We start from the raw sequence: 12224 nt of genomic DNA on the forward strand, positions 1-12224 counted from the left end.
TCATCCTGGAGCAACTTTGTTTGTGAAAACTCCTAGGTCTCATAATTTCATTTCAGAGTCTCCTACAGCAGAAGAAAAGTCTGCTTGGGGCATCCAAGTCATAACTAAGAAGTCAGTAATTACATGTGTACACAGTATCTCTGTTTCACAGAAATTATTTATAGAACAGTACCACAGAAACATCCATCTCATCTATTTTGTAACAGAAATCCTTGGAACTGCCCACCTCAATCAGTACAGTTTTCAGTAGCATTATTTACATTTTCTTTGTATATAACACATTTTTCCTATGTAGAACAGGTAGCAGAATCCCTTTGCCATACCTATTAGGAAATACACAAGTTGGCAAGCCTGGCTGGAAATGCAAGTTTCATGCTCCAGGTGGACTGGCAGAAAAGCATCTCCCAGAGACAGAAAAAATTCCCTTGTTCACCCAGCACCATTACCAGGCAGCACTAACAACAACATTAGTATAAAAACTGAAGCAAATTATCTCAAAGTTGCCTATACTGTGCATGGATAGCTCATGTTGTAGCTCCTGACAGGACTGCAGATACAGCTCTATCTATATCACATTCAGAAGGACCCTCCTGTGTTTCAGTTTGCGCCCACTGCCCAACAGCAGGCACTACTAACAAGAGCCTGGCTTCTTCCTCTTCTCACCCTCCCTTCAGGTGTTTGTACATATGGATGAGATCCCCCTGAACTTTCTCTTCTCCAGGATGAACAGTCCCAGCTCTCTCAGCCTTTCATCATAGGAGAAATGCTCCAGGCCACTAATCATATTTGTGGCCCTTTGCTGGACTCTCTCCAGTATGTCCACGTCTCTCTTGTACTGGGGAGGTCAGAACTGGGCCCAGCATTCCAGGTGTGGCCCCACCAGTGCTGAGCAGAGAGGAAGGATCACCTCCTTCGATCTGCTGCCAGTACTTTGTCTAATGTAGCCCGGGACACCGTTAGCCTTCTTTGCCACAAGGGCACAATGCTGGCTCATGTTTGATTTGGTGTCCACTAGCACCCACAGGTCTTTTTCTCAAAGATGCTTTCCAGCTGGGTGGCCCCCATCATGTACTGGTGTATAGGGTTCTTCCTTCCTTCAGGAGGAAGTCCTTCAGGACTTTGTACTTCCTCTTGTTGAACTCAATGAGACAAAGGACAGCATGTCTTTTCAAACCTCAGAAATAGCAATTTCCCTTTAGTTTTTATTTAGAGACATTGGCATCCAGTATTTGAAGTGAATCCAAGGGAAATAATTTTCAACTACTGTGGAAAAACTATGAACCACAACATTTTACTGAAGCATTATTCTTTTGCTATAATGCCAGATTCTAGTCTTAGCCACACTATCAGTCTGGTGTGAGATCAGACTGTGGTCCATCAAAATATCTTCTTCCATGGTTTTAGTGAGGTGTGAAGGTGCTTACTGTAGAAAGTAACTGTTTAGAGCTAATATGATAAAGACAGAATACAGAAAGCAGCTCACTTACTGAGGTTAGTTATTACATAAAGCAGCCAAACAACAAAATCTTTCAATAATTTATCTCTTGCACAGACATGTTAGCTTCAGTTTTCAGTTATTTAAGACTAAATCACCATGATGAACAACATGTAATTCTGGATAGCCATGTTCAAGGACAATGCATTAAAACTGGAAGAGATGCAAAGGTATGCTACTAGCAGGGCCAAAAAAAAGAAAGCCACGGTGATAAAAGAATATATGTGTGTGGCTTACCCAGTCTACAAAAATAAGGGTAAAAACACTAAACAAGGGAAAAAAATTTTGCGGTAACTGGCATTGTTTGCACAGGAACAAGGAGGGAAAAGTAGCCTAGAAATTAAAAGACTAATCAGATCAAACTATCATAAACAAACTTAATGGCAGTAAATGCCCTTATTTTTAATACAGAACATGTCAGGTTTCTGATAAGGGCAACATGATACAGTTTCTACAGCAGCAAAGGAATAGACACAGATTTATTGCAATTGCATCTTGCATTCAAATAGAGCATTTCATATAAGAAATCTATCCAGTCCCTGAGGCACGTCATTTGGTGTACATTACTCATATAGAGATCTGCTGCTGTTCCAGGCATTGCTCCTGCCTGAACGGCTGTGCAGGGTGACACATCTCTGGGGCATGTGTCACAGTGAAGGTCTTTGCTGGTTACTCTGAGTTCAGAATGGAAATGTACTAAGCACATACTTATTTCTCCTAATTTCCTTTCCTTCCTTCTGTATTTGCTGTGTGACTAAAGTTTTACAAAGTCTAAAGTAACAAGAAGCCTAGCAGCCATCTAGACAATCAGCAGAAGCAACTCTTCCATCAACAACCACTTAATATACCTGTGAATGAGCATTTTGCATGAACCCTTCTAGTGCAGATGGCTTTCTCCAGAGGTGGCAGTTGCTCTAACCAGGAGCACCCAGGCACCCTGCCATACAAGCGATGCTTCATAAGGAACAGAATTAGAAAGAAAAGCATTAAGAGCAATTACACACTGACTTACCTAACTATACTAAGATACTCTCTCCAAAATTTGTATTTAAAAACACATTTGGTTACACAATTGATGTCTAATTCATTGATTTGGACTCTTCTGCAGCAAATAAGTCAAATTGTAACAGCTGAACTCTTGATAATGTTTTTAATTGAATTGGATTTTCTTGTGCAACACTTAAGACTGCTTGGCTTGTATATTTGCTACTGTTTTAGACAGCAACAAGTCAATTATAGTCCTAGTCTGGATCACATCATTTAAAGAACAAGATGAAGTGATGTCAGTTAAATTCCTGATCAGATCAGTACACATTCTCCTCAATTCTCAGCATATGCCAGGAAAAAACAGTCTTTAAAGAAAGCAGTATCATGTGATGGTACAACATGGTCTTACAGCACAGATATAGCAGAAATGTGAGAATGCTTTTATCTTCATCCACAAGTTGCATGAAATATAAAAATGATCACCAATTTCAGTGTGAAATTACATACATTTAACACTTTCAGGTACAATACCTCTATTTCCCATATAGAAATCCTCACCAGTATTAGGACCTGGGCTAATAATTTTTGTTTCAGAATTCTCAATTTCATATTTTAACCTGTACTATAGAGATACTCAGTTACCTTCATTTTTATTTTACTTGGAGTTAACATTGTTTTTTCTCAGCAGAAGGGTCAGTGCTTCAAAGACATGTCAGTAACAACATTACTGGTAGCTTTATGCCAGTACTAAACTGATAATATTACACAAGTCATACTAACCAAAGTTTGCACAAACTGATATGGCATCCATATTCCAGAATAAACACAGTACAAATTTGCTTTGAACGTCATTAAACATTTGCAATAAAGGCTGGTTATCTCTTGAAAACTTCATTTGTAATAAATAAACCTGCTAAGAGATTTTCTGCTCTATAGGGTTTAATAAATGCAGGAAGGATCTTACTTTCTTTTATTTTTGTTAAGAATTATAGGAATGTACTTATTTTTGTTTTGGCTTTCTTAACATCCTTTGGGCTTTGCATGCTAATGCATGACAGAGACAGTCTTCTGTTGTACATCAGAACGTCTGTTTCAGTAAACAAATGTGTTTCAATAGAAATGCATGTAAATTTTATCATCTTATGTTTGCTATTACCAGAATAGTATTAATGGCATCTCTTGTCAGCCAGTTTTTGCTATTCAAATCTCTGTAATTCCTTTTCTTACTTTGAGCAAGAATTCATCCCCTTTAGCAAGTAAGCACTGAGGCTTATATTTATGTACTTTATCCATGTATAGTTGGTGATAAGCAGATGATGTGTTTTGGCTTTCATATGCAAAGTTTATGTTTCCATTATGTTACATCTGTCTTCATTTACTGAACCTGTCCTAAGATTTTTATGTTCACTTCAGTAAGTTTCTTGAAGGCTTTCAGAGTATATATGTTCCAAACATTAACTCTTAAAGAAATCCTTTATAAACCCCTAGATTATTAATAAAATCTGCGTTAAGAAAGCTGGGTTACAATGGCATCATCTGAATTTCTCAGGTGAAATCTGAGAAACTCAGTTCAAATGGAGAAAACTAACTGGCACCTAATTTGCAGCAAAAATCACCTTTGTTCTGAACACAACACAAAAGATCTCATTCATGTTACAGCATTCTACTAAGGCTTGCAGTAGTGATTTTAGAAATTTGGCTGTTATATTGCCATTTTTGTTGCATTTTTGAGGGGTTTAGTCGAAATGTTTTGTTTGGTACAGTACTGCCACGAACAATCACTGTCTTAAGTTCAGCTCTGAAACAGGACATACATGGAGTTTAGATACAAAAAGCAACATCAAAAAAGCAACAACAAAAAAAACACCCTTTATTTCATAATAGGCTGGAAGAGCAGGCAACTAACTTCAGCATGCCCTGTTCCAGTTTTGTTCTGACAGTTCCCAGGTTTGCAATTTCACCAGAATTGTCCCAGTTCCACAGGTTCTTCTGCTGACTCTGACAAACCATTTCTCTACCAATACAATGTCACTCAGTAGTCCTAGGTAGGAACCGCCAGTCCTTGTTCAAGACCAAGAGCACACCATGCTAGCCACCCTGGAAACAGAATGCATCCCCTGCCCTACAGAGTTGTACTGGATCTGGCTGCGATGGAGTTCACTTTCTTCATAGCAGCCCCTATGGTGCTGTGTTTTCCAGTCGTGACCAAAACAGTGTTGGTAAGATGCCAATGTTTCAGCTATTGCTGAACAGTGCATGCACAGTGTCAAGGTTTCTCCCTTTCTCACTCTACTCCCTGCTGCAAGCAGGCTGGGGTGGGCAAATAGCTGGAAGGGAGTACTGCCAGGACAGCTGACCTGGACTGACCAGAGGAATATTCAGCACTGTATTACATCACGCACAGCAATAAAAACTGGGAGGTAGCCTACCCAAGGTAACCATTGCTCAGAGACTGGCTGGGCATCAGTCTCCTCATGGTAGGTGGTAAGGGATTGCCTTTGCATCGCTGCCTGTTTTTTTTTTTCCCCCTGAGATTTATTAACTATAAGCACATCTTCGTTAATTGGGTAAGCTTGCTCTTGCAGTTCACAGACATTCAAAACTTAGAATCTGCTACAGGTTTGTGCAAATAACCTTTAAGGATATTAGGGCTGTTCCTGGTAAAGGAGAATATGTAAAGGGACCCAAGATGGTACATAATACCCAGTGGCTTATGGAGAATGGATCACACATTTCACATAGATCATTACCAAATATGTAATTTATTTAAATATTCAGTCAGCAATGTGTAGAGGGATGCAGTGTAACTAGACTATTTTAAATTACTTTAAGATCTGACTATAATTTGTTCCAAAAGTGATTTCTTTTTTCCTCCCAGGAACCTCATAAACTAAAGTTACAACTCAGAAAATCTGCAAATCTTCTACTAGAAAAAAAGATTAACAAAATGACGTATGCTTCAGGGCTTTAAATCTAATTCTAAATAATCTTTGGTATCCAGGAGAAAGAAACACAGAAAAACAATTTGGAAAGATACAAAATAAAAAGCATGTGCAAAAAAGGATATGAATTCTATTTAAAATGTAGATACCTTCATGACAGTGTTTCAGCACCTAGTATACTTAGTAGAGGCTTGAAATTTCTGGAAGTGATTATCAGAACAAAGTCATTGTAAGGGTCTCCCATTTGCCTCCCAGTTCTAAAAACACTGAATACAGAAAGATGCAACAAACCATTCAGACTTGGAGTTTATTAGGAGTCACACACCTGAATACAACAATAAAGAATTATTTCATTTTCAGAGTGCAACTGGATGTGTAACAACATTTAATGTATTAAATATCCTCCTTCCAGGATATTACTAAAGTAATTTGGGTTGTCATCTTAGCAAGCAAAAACTAAACTACATGGTACTTAAAATAAAAAATACACAAAGCTTTATAATTTACTTGACTCCTTACAAATCAGCAATTATTGGAGTAACACTTGACTGCTAATACAGGAATTAAGGTATCCTGACCAAACACTGCTTTTTAACCAAAACTTATAGCAAAGACAACCAAAAAATGCCACCGGCATAGATCTGGTGCTTTTTTTTCTGTTCAGCATATATCCCTCAAAACCAGTAGATTATTGGGCCACCTTTTATACAGTATTCAGAAGTATTCAGGTTATTAATATTGTTGTGTCAGTGTATTAGTGCTCAATGTGGTGGGTATATTTAACCTGGACAGATATAGCATATTCAGCAGCAATTAGGCACTTGAGAGATATTATATATTCAATGAATTTACTGTATGCATGAAACATTCATCAATCAGATTTAATAGTTTTTGTGAAATATATATGTGACTGATAAGGCAAGAAAAGCATCAGAAAAGAAAGTGTGACCACTGACTTGAAAATTAAAGTAGGGAATCAGGCAGAAAATCAGGCACATGTCTAATCTTGGATCCGATTATTTTTTCTTGTAACCTGATTTATTAATTAAATTTAGCTTGTTCACTGTTAACAGAACTTGGTTTTATGGATTTTGTTGCAGGTTGGAAGAGCATGGAGAGTGTACCAAAGCTGGTGTCTGACTATACAGCAAACAAATTTTATTTGCATGCCTCGGTTTCATATATGTTGCTATTTGACAAAAAATCAATGATGCTTTTGACCTTATGATTGCAGGAAAGAGGTAAGTTACCAAGAAATCAAATCTACCTTATACTTTTCATGAGGCATATTTTAATCATAGAAGCTGAATATTTTGTTGTCCTATCTTATGATTCTATTATTTTGGATGCATTTAAAAAGAAAAAAAGAAAAAAAAGTACCACATCTTCAAATGCTCCAAGACAACCTCATTCATGCCACTAATTCATATCTAACAAGAAAAATTAACAAGCAGTCAATGAGGCTATGTATGTCCACAGCTTTAGGTACCCAGTGCTGAGTCTTTGTGAGGAAAGTGAACACACAGTGAAATCTGTATTCACTTTTAAACTGAAGTATGTGTCTGGGCAACAGTAACAGTTTCAGGTGGAGCTAACCTACAGAACTTAGGGCTTTGTACATCTACACTCCAGCAGTAACTTCAAGCAAACTTCTACCTTGCTGGAAAAGCTTCACTGCTGAACTAGATAACAGAAATGTGTAGGACTGAAGCAGACACAAGAAGCATGGGATGGGAAAATCATTTCACAGGTCACAGAGGTCTCTTTATTTGAAGGATGCTTGAAAATACTTTGCCTTCAGAAATGTTTTTATCATACTCTCCTTTAGTGTGACTTTATCTGTGTCAAAGACAATTTATCAAAGCACAAGGGAAGAAAACTTCACCAAATTTCACTGCAGCGTGAGGACAGTTTCTATGGGGATACAGAAAAGCTACTGAGCCAACAAATCACTTTCACAGCCTGCCAAAGGAGAGCAATGCTACTAAGATGATGAACAGTCCTCAGAGATAGGACTGCCCAAAGCTCTAATGGAACAGGAACATCTAAAGACAATATGTGAATACTATACATGTCCAAGTGCCATATACCAATGTTTTGTGTTTGTGGGTTGGGCTATTTTCTTAAGTTTAAAATAAACTTTAACATGGCTGATTTTCTTTGTTGCAGCAATTGAATTGTCCTCATTTTCTAAGGACTGATCTCAAATTTTTGAGGATGCTTACTCAAACTTAGGCTTTATTTTTGGCTGGTCTCATTATTTAACAAATTGATTTAATAGTTAATAAACAAACAGGTATTAAGAACTAATATGTATTTAAGAAGGTGCAGCTCACACAAATATGGAATAGTTAGCGTTGAAAGGTAACAGGGGACCATAGCTAGCACTATATTGTTTGAAGCATATTATATAAAGCAGTAGATAACTTCCTTATTATCATGTAACATTTATACATATATACATGGATGTGGTTTAATTTTTGCAAATGCTGTTGTACTTTTAATATATTTCCAGCACCAAGTCCCACAGAATATTACAGTGCAACTGTGCAAAATCTTCCCTAAAGAACAGGATTGCCACTGTGGGTGGCAGTGAAGGTCATTCTGCTAAACGGTGCTGAACATTGGACCCGTAACACTATAATGCCTTTTGACCTCTTTTGAGCAACTCTTATCCCAGTCCATAGCCCTTTGAACTTTTGGAACACCCTCAGCACAATCAGCAATTGCACAGTACATCATGAATGCACAAATGAGTTATCAAAGGTTAACAAATTCCAGCTTGTCTGCCCATTCACAGTAACTTCTGCATATATAACTCACTTTGCCCTGCTGTAAAAGTTACCTATCAAAGTATAAACTTAAAAGTTACTCTTAATCACTTTTTAAGCATAAAACAATAAGACTGCAGGTGATGAGATAACACCAAAATAAATCGTTAAATGTTTTAATTGAGGTCTAGCACTTCCCTACCAAGAAAACACTACAAGAAGTTCCTCTCAATAAACAATATGTTTCCTTAATATATGTGTATGTAATTTTATACTAGTGGCAAGGCTTAAAAAAAGTAATCAGCCTAGTAACTATAATAAATTTAATAAAAACTAAATTAAATAAAAATAATAAATTTAAACACAGAAATAGATTTGTGCAGGATTGGGAACAAAAAAAATTTCCTTTTTTGAGAAAAAATCTAAACCTAGATGAAGCCAAATTTGATTACTATAAAATAACTCTGCCTTAAGTGAATTATAACTTGCAAGCTTACTTAAACTGTTGCTACGTGAAAAACGGTGTCAGGACTTGCAAGCAGTGAGGAGTTCTGTCACTACAGCAGTGCCCCCCGGTGGTTACCTGTCCCTTCTCTCTCCGCATACTGCCCGTCAGCTTATGACCTGCTGCAAGAGCTGGATTTCTCCACAGCTCGAGCACCTGCCTGCAGCAGACAGCCGCGGCCGCGGTTTGCCCTGTGCACAGTGGTGTGTGTGGGCACACGCGTGTGCAGCTGCCAGCTCCACGGCTGCTAATCCTCCGTGCTACGCTCTGCCACCAGCCGCGTCATGACAGGGGGAAACACTTTGCCTGGCCTCCCCTGGAGCCAGTGAATGTGTTACTGCTAACTTGACAGTAACTTGGAGATTCTCCTGTACCTCTGATAACGATCACTAACTGGGCAGGACTTCAAATTTCAGCAGGTAATTAGAGAGCTCCTCAAATTCTTCTTGGTTCCTCTAACATCACTGGTTTCACAGCTGACCAAATAATTATGTTTGAAAGACTAGCAAAGACATTTATACATACCAGAAGAAAATGCTGTCAAGGGCGAGAAAGGAGGTGCCAGCATAACCCTTCCCTCATTTTTGTCTTTAAAATTTCCCTTGCATAGTTAGATTAATATGAACATATTAGAATTAGCATATAAAAGATCAGCTTTTTGTGGTTTTGATTTTCAATGAAAGCAAATACCTGAGAATATTTTACCACAAAACTGCTCAAATGACTTATTGCCGTATCTAAAATATTAAAAATCTCTCTGCATCCCAGCCTCATGTGTCTCTACTGCAAAACTGTCATGGTCGTTTTAATACTTATTTTGAGTACATCTAATTAACATGGCCGTTTGTTTTGAAAGGTTATTTTACTTTAGTATTATACTAGGATTATTTAGTGAGTACTAGGATTAATTAGTGAAATTATTCCTAAATTTTTCCTTTGAAACCAACCATTTCTTGAAATACTGGGTAATATTTTAAATTTATATTTACAAACACAGAATATTGTCATTAACTAAGAATTATCCAAAGAAATATCAACCAACTTTGAACATTTTAAATTAAAACTATTCTGATTTTTTTAGTGTTTCTTTTCCAACCAGCTGTATTTGTACTTTACAGAAAATAAATTGATGCTGATTTGAAGAATGACACGAATTTCTAATTTTTTTGAATGCTATGCAAGTATTATCCTCCTGTACTTCACAGGAAAATGTAGGAAACTTAAATCAGAATTCAAAACGATGGTTTTGAGAGCAATGCCCCACAAAGAGACTGCTCAAGCATCCACAGCTGAATCTGTCCACAGTTATGCCAGGTTTAATAGGGTTGTTCTAATGAACTATATCTATCCAAATGACTTAAATTACACTGGTTTTAGTTAAGAAATTATATTTATGGGAGAAAAATTACCTCTGGGTCAACCTAGAACCATTTCTGTTTGAGGAAAATAAACCAAGAAATGTTTGTGTGAATGCATTTCAGTTTTGCCTATGGTAGGCATGTCAGTTCCCCTCAGCCTCCCTGTGCCTCACCAAACTGTGAGGTTTGCAGACAGCAATTACAGCACCTAACCATCACCTCTGAATTCTGACGGTGGCATATGGCCAGCTTCTGCCATTGGCACTCAGACTGCTCCAGGATGAGCACCCTGGCAGATCACTTGCATCTCCTTTCATTATATACTGGCTGCCAAGCTTGCAAGTGTCTTCTTGCTCTTCATCTTGTACTTCAAAGTCAAATTAAGGTACAGAATGCCCTCACTAAAATAAAAAAAAAAAAAAAAAAAAAGGTAATGCAGATGCCTAGTTGTTTGGGCCTTTTTTCCCCCACTTGCCACAGAACAAAGAACATCCTCCAAGCAAAAACAAGATTGCCAGGCCTCTCTCCCACATGCTCACAGTACTTCCAAGCCCTCTTTTCTTAATGCAAACTGATGCTCCTGATTAGCATGCAACACTTTCTAGAACAACACCAAAACCAATCCAACGTAAAAACCACAGAAACACTGGGAGCCCCCACCTATAGAACTTACATATAAACCTTGGAAGCCCTCACCTACAGGACTTACATATAAACCTGAAATATGCATGACAAAGCATAGATGGTTCAAGAGCACAGTGGGGTAACTTGATTTATTTGTGTGGTACTGAGAATAGGACGAAAGTTGCAAAACCACTTACCATGTCCAGGGTACCAATAAGTACACAGCGGCACTGGAGGCAGAATCACAAAACTGCAAGGGAAGGAAAAGTGGAAAAAAAAAAAAAAGAAAAAAAGAAGACTTTAATCTCTGAAATTGGATAAGGAGTATTAAGGAGTTATGATTTATGAATCTGTGCTTTTGTCTACCAGAATCAGTACCTACAGTTTCCAGAATGTCTAAGATACTAATGAAAGCAAAGTGGAGTTTAGCTAAATATTTTATGGAGGCTTTCTGGAAGCACTAACAACACTGGGGCAACCAGAAGCATGAAATTCACAGGAGAGGTTGGCAGAACTGACCTGAACCAAGGAAATGGATGAGGCCTCCTTTGATTTCAACAGCAAGGTTTTAGTGGTAGCCAGTGAACACAAACTGAAGTAATCAGTGGAAAGCCTCAAGAAGGCCAATGGGCAGACAGTCTGATCACACATCCTTTCATTCTTTCTCAACACCTTTCATCATATGTGAAATCTATATAGTACTCTCACTGCCCAAATCACCTTCCAGTTATGTCAGCTTTCCTGAGCCTACAGATTTGTCATTTTAGTTATGTTTATTTTTTTGTTAGTTATTAAACACTGTAGTTGTTTATATTGTGCTATTCAAGTTTCTTTTTCCTCAAGCTGGTGCTGTTGTCTAACTGGTATTTGCTGAGCCTTGCTAGCATGTCACTGGAAAACAAAAATTCCATTTCTTACCGAAAAGGGGACTTAGTTACACCCTGCAATTCCTCAGGCACCAGCACCCCTCATGTAAAATCCCAACAGCCCATGGCAGAACTGTTTGCGTGATCTTACACAACCATGTCTCACCTGATCTTAAAAAAACATGTCTGCAGATCTCACAAGACGACCTGCCTGGAGAAAGAAGGTTCTTCAGAAAATGAAACACCAGCGTGAGCAGGCAAACAATCCTATCTTGTAGTAATGGCCCGTTTGCTTTAAAGAGTGCCCCTCAAGGGGGGCCAGCCAAAACTTCCATCTCACTGCAGATCCTTTACCCTACACTGGATAGGGGCTGCCTTCGCCCAGTTCGAAGCACACTGCTGCCCAGTAAACACTCCGCACTAGGGTTTAGCCGGCCCAGTATAGGTTCAGGTGTGATACACCCCCTGACTGGGGAAGGGGGCCGCAGCCCCTGGTCGGCAGGAACAGGGCACTAGACCCATTAGCCCGGACAACGGGTCTGTTCCTCCCCAGGCAGAATAACGCAAATCTGCCAGCCGGACTGGGGGGATTGCCTTGGAACACGTTGCTGCAGCCCGTCAGGGGAAGGCGCCCGCCGCCCTCACGGCGCTGCCGGGCCCGGCCCGGCCCCACAGC

Source organism: Athene cunicularia (genome assembly GCF_003259725.1).
Source record: "Athene cunicularia isolate RWA chromosome 4 unlocalized genomic scaffold, athCun1 chr4_part2, whole genome shotgun sequence".
In the NCBI taxonomy this organism is placed as follows: Eukaryota; Metazoa; Chordata; class Aves; order Strigiformes; family Strigidae; genus Athene; species Athene cunicularia.